The sequence below is a fragment of the Herpailurus yagouaroundi genome, unplaced genomic scaffold (assembly GCF_014898765.1).
Source record: "Herpailurus yagouaroundi ecotype Mexico unplaced genomic scaffold, PumYag 195, whole genome shotgun sequence".
Taxonomy (NCBI): domain Eukaryota; kingdom Metazoa; phylum Chordata; class Mammalia; order Carnivora; family Felidae; genus Herpailurus; species Herpailurus yagouaroundi.
The window spans coordinates 18784775-18793170 of record NW_024412426.1 but is presented as its reverse complement, the minus strand read 5'-3'; the positions used below and the strand labels follow the sequence as shown (position 1 = coordinate 18793170).

The following is an 8396-nucleotide window of genomic DNA, read 5'->3' as shown; positions in this document are numbered from 1 at the left end:
TCCACGTCCCTCCAAAGCCGATGAGGGGATTCCACGTCCCTCCAAAGACGACGGCCTCACGCTGATCAGTGGGAGCGACCTGCCTTGTCTCAGACCTTTGAGGGGATTCCACGTCCCTCCAGAAGGGAGAATCAGAACGTCCTCCAAAACTCCCGGCCCGTGGTTCTCCAGTGCGTCCACTTAGACCGCGTCGGGCACTACCAGAATTTCAGAAATGAGCTCACACAGAAAAGACAGAACAAACAGACAGACACTAACCGTGGCCAGTCAGGCTCTCCGGGTCTTGGGGATCCCGGGCCGAGCCCCCAAATGTTATGCCCAGAATTCGTGATCCCCAAAGACCATCAGGGAGCCGAGTCTGATGCAAAAGCAAAAGAGCCTTTATTCGAGCTAGCTCGAGCTCAGTCCCCTACCTGCACCGACGCAGCGGTGAGATACCAGGGAGAGAGAGCGGGTTTCAAAAGCACAAAGATTTTATAGGGGTCTAGGGGCAGCCGATTGGCTGGGGAAGGGGTGTGGCCTCGGCCGATAGGCTGGGGAAGGGTCAGAGTCCTGTTACGCAGGTCGCTGGGCGTGTTTTGATCAGGAAGTTTGAATGGGTGAGCGGGAGGTTACTCAAGGGGAGGTGGCGTGGTCTAGGTGAAGGACACAGAACAAGATGGAGTCGGCCGGCATAGGCCCGCCCTTTCAGTATGTATAATCAGTCTTACAATGTTTACTATTCTCATTGGTGGTAAATAGCATCTCATTCTCTTTACATTTCCCTGATTACAAGTAAGGATGAGCATATTTTGTATATGTTTATTAGGTTTTAATTAATAAAAATTAATTAAGTTTTAATTTTGTAAGCACCTCCATGATAGTTAAACTTCACATAAACTGCTTTTCCTGTCAGAGATTTAATATTTCACAATGCTTACAGTCAAATTCTAAAAATCTCATTTGGTTTATATATTTGCCAGCATAGCAGTCTCAGAAGAAGTTGGGAAGAAAGCATGATTTTTGTAGCATAGGGGAAGAGTCATGAAACACTGTTCACTTGGACTCAGTCTTTGGGATTTTTATCTGTTAAGTGGTGTATATTGTCTTGGGATTCTAGCATACCATGGTTTTACAAATCAAAAGTACTAGGAAATCCAGAAATAATCCTTCCTATTTGATGGGCGGGGATTTTCTCTTCCCCTCAGATTCTCTTCCTCCCTCTCCGAAGTTTACTGGGTACCTGCTCTTTCAGCATTGTGGTCACTTAGGACAGCTTCATTTTTGATCAGCATCTGCTTCACTTGGTGTGGTGATAGTAAATCGAATCAAAATATATTTGTGTTAGATGAAAACATCTTAATCATGCTTCAGCTGGCTGAAGAAATGTAAATGTTCTGGAGGATGGTCGCTAGTGAAATCTGGAGACCATACAGTAGTGGTCAGTAGTGCTAAGGTATAGAAGGTGCCTAAAAACATATAGTACTTGAGACTTATTTTTGTGATAGTGCCTGGAGACTGCTTCCATGATGTAATAATAGCAATAATAGGACTTAACCTTTATTAGACATTTATACATGCCTGAGAGTATTATCAGCATGTTTGGATGTTCTCCATATTGTGAAGTCAGCCCTTTCTGGCATCTGGACTTTTATTGCCGTAAGTAGTAGTAGGTGGTCTATAGTTGTGCAAAGCTTGCTTCAGAGACCTTGTGTCTTAGGAGGGTTTGTGTAGCCACTATACCCGCTTTTGCTGCCAATTTAATGATTAGGATTCAGACTAAAATACTGTAGTGACCACCTGGGTGTGATCATTCACACACCCTGACGATATTGATACAGCTGCATGTTTTCAGTGAATCTTTGAATTAGAAGAGATCCTAGGGTCATCCACTGCCTCCCCTTTCCTAAAGTAGAATTCCCTTAATGCTTGGCAGGAGGGACCTCCCCCATGCTTGTGGGTGACAGACCTCCCACAGAGGTCTCTGTGGGAACAGGTTGAGTCACAGATTCGCAAGGCAGTTAATTCCACTTTCTAGTTAACAATAATGGGAAATATATATGAAGAAACTATGTGAATTATATTTAATTATAATACCAGCCTTATAAGGTAGTTTTTTTCACATTTATTTATTTTTGAGAGACAGAGCAAGACAGAGCATGAGTGGGAGAGGGCCGGGGGTGGGGGTAGGCACAAAATACAAATCAAGCACCAGGCTCTGAGCTGTCAGCACAGAGCTCAACATGGAGTTCGAACTCATGGACCATGAGATCATGACCTGAGCTGAAGTCAGACACTTAACCCACTAAGCCACCCAGGCACCCCATAAGGTAGTTTTTTTAATCAAAAATTTTATTATAGAAAAGTTGAAGATAGAGAGGTAAAGCAATTTGCCCAGGGTCACACAGTGTGTGAATATTTTTCTTGCTAATATATTTTCTTTCTTTTTCATGCTTAGACCTTGCTTAAATTTCCCTTTTCCTCCACAGGTACTGCCCCATTATAAGTGAAGGCAGAGTATGACAGAATCACATTGTTTATCAGCCTTGTGCTGGGGTTTGGGATGAAGCCAGAAAGCTGATGACAACTGTGACTCCCAGTATGTGTCTCTGGGCAGGGCTTGGGGACATAGGTGTCTGAGGAGAAGACTTGAGGAGAAACCTGCTAGTTGGTGGGCTCTCTTTATTCAATCTGTTACAGTCAGGAAAATTTTGATAACCTCAAATAATTAAAATATTTAAATTTTGGAGACTGGCAACAAGTTAGGCATTATATGTTTTGCTCAGAAGATGTACTCAATAAATGTTATTTGAATTTATTTATACTGAACTATCTCATTCATAGTTCTGGAGACTGAGCCCCTGAGATAAAGTGACAGTGTCAGGACCAGAATCTAGGTTCCTGATTACTTTAAAATTGTATTCTGTGAACAGTTAACTCCTTTAAACCAAGACTGAGAGCTCATTAACTATTTGTGGAAAGATTGTAGAAGTAATTCATATACCATTCCTGTAGCAGTAGTCAGTATCAGGAAGAAGAGGGCTTAATTTTTCACTTGGAGAAATGATGATTCTTGTCACACTAGGGGGATGTGGTGTTCCAATGATTTGAATATGGCATTGGGAGTTGAATGACTCAGATCTCTTATAACTACAGGAAGAAGGCTGAGCTTTCTGAAAACTTAGTGCTAAAAATATCACACTGGCTTTAATTTTGGGGCTGGAGTAAATATTTGTAAAATGTATGTCAGCAGAAGGGCTACACAGTATCCTAGAGACAGGCAAATTAGTTAATAAAAATTCTAAGTGGTACTCATTTGAGCATACTAAAATATTTTGAGGGTTTTTTTTTTTAAATACAGAAAGTTTGTTATAAAAAACCCAGAAATTGGCTTTAGATAATTAGAGATTTAATTTATCCTTTCTCTTTGTATCAAAACCACAGACAAATTTTGCAGCAGAGAAATAAGGGTTTTAGATCTTACAAGTCTCTTCAGAATTACTTGGTTTTTGTATTTACCTTCCTTTCCACAACTGTCATGACTCTCTAGTGCTGGTTTTCTTTTGCTTCTACCATTCTGTGGCTTTGCTTGTCCACTTACCCTCCCTTTCCAGATCCTTTTTTCCATCCTTCTTACATTCAATTATATTTAAAGCCTGTTATAGACAAAGCACTGTACTAAATGCTTAGAACCAGGACCTGTCTTCAAGGAGCTTGCAGTCTAGAGGTAGAAAGAGATATGTGTATGATAAATCAAGATAGAGGAGTTAAGATGGTGGATTAATAGGAGGACCCTAGGCTTGTCTCAGCTCTCCAACACAACTAGATAAATATAAAATCATTCTTAATACCCAAGAAGTTGACCTGAGGACTAACAGAACAAACTGCACAACTAGAGGGAGGGAAGAGGCCACATTGTGTAAGGTAGGATGTGTGGAGATGAGATTTGGGGATTTGAGAAATGGATTGCAGGTGTTGCAGAGGGGAGGGAAACTTGGTTACAGATAGAGATGAGAGAGAGAGAGAGGGAGAGAGGAGGGCACAGGGAATGCACAGGAAAATACTTCTCCAAAGCGATTGACTGGAAAAACAAGAGGTGCTGAGTTTTGTGAGTTTTTACATCCAGGGGGGCTCAAAGACTGGAGTTTTAGAGGTCCGTGGTGTGGCTGGTGTGGAGCCCTGAGGACGCTGCTCTGTGGAAGAAAGAGGGCAAAGAGCCTAGGGGCAGATGGCACAATCTGAGGATCCCCTGGGACACTCTGGGAGAGACAGTTCCCCTTTCTGGAGTGCATCTGGGAGAGGTGGCATTGCCTCTCTGGAGACAAAAGAGCTCTTGAGCGCCATTAACCGCCCCCCCTCCCCCAGCCCCTCAGCATAGGTGCAGAGACACCTGCTGAGGGTGGCTAACCTGGACACTGGCTCTTTGCTACTCTTCACTCCAAACTCCATGCCCCTGTGTTTTGGTGTGACTGCCCTTCTGGGACAAATCTTCATTAGTCCCAGCATAGTGAAACCCTCTGCTGGAGGACCAATGCAGGTCCATGCAATGCTGGGTCCTTAAAGATTGGAGTTTTTAAGCCAGCTGGCTGCTTGGGATAGAACATGGGTGTACTACACTGTTGGACAGGCAGGTGAACTAGACACAGGGTGAAGACAGGGATCTGAGGGATGCCTGGGACACAGGAAGGGAGATTGCTCTTCTGGGAGGGCTTCTCGGATAGCAGGGGCACAAACTCCCCTCTCAGGGGATGAGGAAGGGGGCTGGCACCATTCCCCCCCCATCCCCCGCCCCTCAACATAAAATAACTTGAGTAAGCAGCACAGTGCCAACACTGGCAACTTAAGTCACTTATACCAAGCCCTGCCCCCTTGTGCTCTGCATGTGCTGCTTTTCTTGGGCAAGTGCAGTGGGCCTCTCCCCGAGAAGACCAGCACAGACCCCTGCACACACCATGTCTACTGACCATAGAGTTCTTCAAAGCTTCAGCTCTAGTGGAAATAACATCAGGTCATTTTTAACATAGCACACCTGGTTAAATTCAGCACACTCTGGCCAAAGTCCAAACACTTCCTACTAGAGACAAGGAGAAACTACAGAGGACTGACGTGAGGGAAGGAACAGCCAAAATACAGCAGCAGAATGCACACCACATATACCAGGCATACCTCCTGAAGTGGTAGGCCCTGGAAAGTATATGACCTTTTTTTTATAAAGCCGTTTCTCTCAGGAGCAGGAAACATAATGGAAAGGTCTTGTCCAGGAATCTAATCAAAACAGATATAAGTAATATGCCTCATCCAGAATGTAAAACCTCAATCATAAGCATACTAGCTGGGCTTGAGAAAAGCATAGAGGACACCAGTGGAGTCCCTTATCTCATAGATAAAAGACCTAAAAAGTAGGTGAAAAAATGCAATAACAGATTTGAAACTAACTGGATGTAATGATCACAAGGAAGGAAGAAGCAGAGCAATGAATAAATGATATAGAAGATAAAGTTATGAAAAATAATGAAGCCGAAAAGAAGAGGTTAAGATAATTTTTGGATCACAACTATAGACTTAGGGAACTCAATGACTCCATAAAGTGTAATAACATTTGGATCATAGGAGTCCCAGGAGAAGAAGAAGAGAGGGAAAGAGGGACAGAAGGTTTATTTGAGAAAATTATAGCTGAAAGCTTCCCCTAATCTGGGGAAGTAAACAGACATCGAAATCCAGGGGGCACAGAGAACTCCCATCAAAATCAACAAAATCAAGCCAACATAAAGACATATCATAGTTAAATTTGCAAAATATAAAGAAAAAAATCCTAAGAGCAGCAAGAGAAAAAGGGGTCCCTAACTTATAAAGAAAGACAAAGTTAGCAGATTTCCACAGAAACTTGGCAGGTCAGAAGGGAATGGCATGATATATTCAGTGTGCTGAATGGGAAAAATATGCAGCCCCAACCAGAGTGACCTGATTGAACAGGACGCTGAGATGCTTTATGGATTGTTCCATGCCCACTGTATCTTCACCAATCATGGTATTGCCCAGATGTTGGAAGAGTACCAGCAAGGAGACTTTGGCTACTGTTTCCGTGTGTCCTGTGAGAACCAGCCAATGCTTCCCATCAGCCTTTCGGACATTCCAGATGAGGCCATGGTGAAGCTCTACTGCCCCAAGTGCATGGACGTGTACACACCCAAGTCATCACAGCACCATCACATGGACAGTGCCTACTTCAGCACTGATTTCCCTCACATGTGCTTCATGGTGCACCCCAAGTACTGGACAAAGTGGCCTGCCAACCAGTTTGTGCCCAGGCTCTAACAGTTTCAAGATCCATCCAATGGCCTACCAGCTGTAGCTCCAAGCTGCCAACAACTTCAAGAGCCCAGTCAAGATTATTTGCTGATTCCTCACCCCACCTATCCTTTAGCCTTTAACATTTCCATTCCTTTGCTGCCACCCCTTCAGGAACTCTCTATGGTTTTTAGTTTAAGAGGATCATTATTGTGGTGGGAATATGAAGTAAAGTGGAAGAAAAGGCAAAAACCCACAAAACAAAAAACAAACCAAAAAACAATACTAAGCTAAGAACACTGTACCAGCAAGGCTGTAATTCAGAATAAAAGGAGACATAGTTTCCTAGATAGACAAAAACTAAAGGAGTTGGTGACCATTAAACCAGCCCTGCAAGAAATATTGAAGGGGACTCTTTGGGAAAGAAAGACCAAAAGCAACAAAGACTAGAAAAGAACAGAGAAAATCTTCAGTAACTGACAAAACAAGCAATAAAATGGTACTAAATTCATATATATAAATTACTCTGAATGTAAATGGACTAAATGCTCCAATCAAAAGACATAAGGTGTTGGGGCGCCTGGGTGGCACAGTCGGTTGAGCGTCCGACTTCAGCCAGGTCACGATCTCGCGGTCCATGAGTTCGAGCCCCGCGTCAGGCTCTGGGCTGGTGGCTCAGAGCCTGGAGCCTATTTCCGATTCTGTGTTTCCCTCTCTCTCTGCCCCTCCCCCGTTCATGCTCTGTCTCTCTCTGTCCCAAAAATAAATAAGTGTTGAAAAAAAAATTTTATAAAAAAAAAAAAAAGACATAAGGTGTCAGAATGGGTAAAAAAACCAAGACCCACCATCCAAATGCTACCTACAAGAGACTCATTTTAGACTTAAAGAAACCTGCAGATTGAAAGTGATGGGATGGAGAACGATTTGTCATGCTAATGGACATCAAAAGAAGGCAGGAGTAGCCATACTTATATCAGACAATGTAGATTTTAATGTTTATTTAGTTTTGAGAGAGAGAGAGAGAGAGAGGACAAGCAAGGGAGAGGCAGAGAGGGAGACACAGAATTGGAAGCAGGCTCCAGGCTCTGAGCTGTCAGCACAGAGCCCAACGTGGGGCTCGAATCACGAACTGTGAGTCGAAGTCAGATGTTTGAGCCACTCAGGCGCCCCAGATAATGTAGATTTTAAACCGAAGACTGTAACAAATAAAGAAGGGCACTTTATCATAATAAAGGGGTCTATCCAACAAGACAGTCTAACAGTTGTAAATATTTATGCCCCAAAGCATATAGATCAATTAATAACAAACATGAAAGAACCCATTGATAATAATACAATAATAGTAGGGGACTTCAAAACATCCCACTTATATCAATGGACAGATCATCCAAGCAGAAAATCAACAAGGAAACAGTGGCTTTGAATGACACATTGGACCAGATAGACTTAACAGATATATTCAGAACATTTCATCCTAAATCAACAGAATGTACATTCTTTTTGTGTGTACATTTGAAAAGACATTCTCCGGAATAGATCGCATACTGGGTCACAAATCAGGCCTCAGCAAGTACAAAAAGATTGAGATCATACATGTGTATTTTCTGACCACAATGCTATGGAACTTGAAGCCAACCACAAGAAAAAATTTGGAAAGACCACAAATACAAGGAGGTTAAAGAACATTCTACTAAAGAATTAATGCGCCAACCAGGAAATGAAAGAAGAAATTTACAAAATACATGGAAACAAATGATAATGAAAACACTATGGTCCAAAACCTTTGGGATGCAGTAAAAGTGGTGATAAGAGGCAATACGCAGCCATCCAGGCCTACGTCAAGAAGCAAGAAAAATCTCAGGTATACAACTTACCTTACACCTACAGGAGCTAGAAAAAGGAAAACAAATGAAACCTAAAGCCAGCGGAAGAAGGGAAATAATAAATATCAGAGCAGAAATAAAGGATACAGAAACAAACAAACAAGCAAAAAACCTCCAGTAGAACAGATCAATGAGGGGCACTAGGGTGGCTCAGTTGGTTAAGTGTCTGACTTGATTTTGGCTCGGGTCATGATCTCACTGTTGTGAGATTGAGGTCTGTGTTGGGTTCTGTGTGGAGCCTGCTTT

General features: G+C 42.7%; 1 protein-coding gene and 1 pseudogene across 8 annotated transcripts in view; both read left to right on the top strand.

The window, feature by feature from the left end:
- RABGAP1L (RAB GTPase activating protein 1 like) overlaps positions 1–8396 on the top strand; it is an 802606-nt gene that overhangs the window by 191593 nt on the left and 602617 nt on the right. The window lies entirely within an intron of this gene.
- Positions 4988–6514, top strand: LOC121011920 (casein kinase II subunit beta-like; annotated as a pseudogene).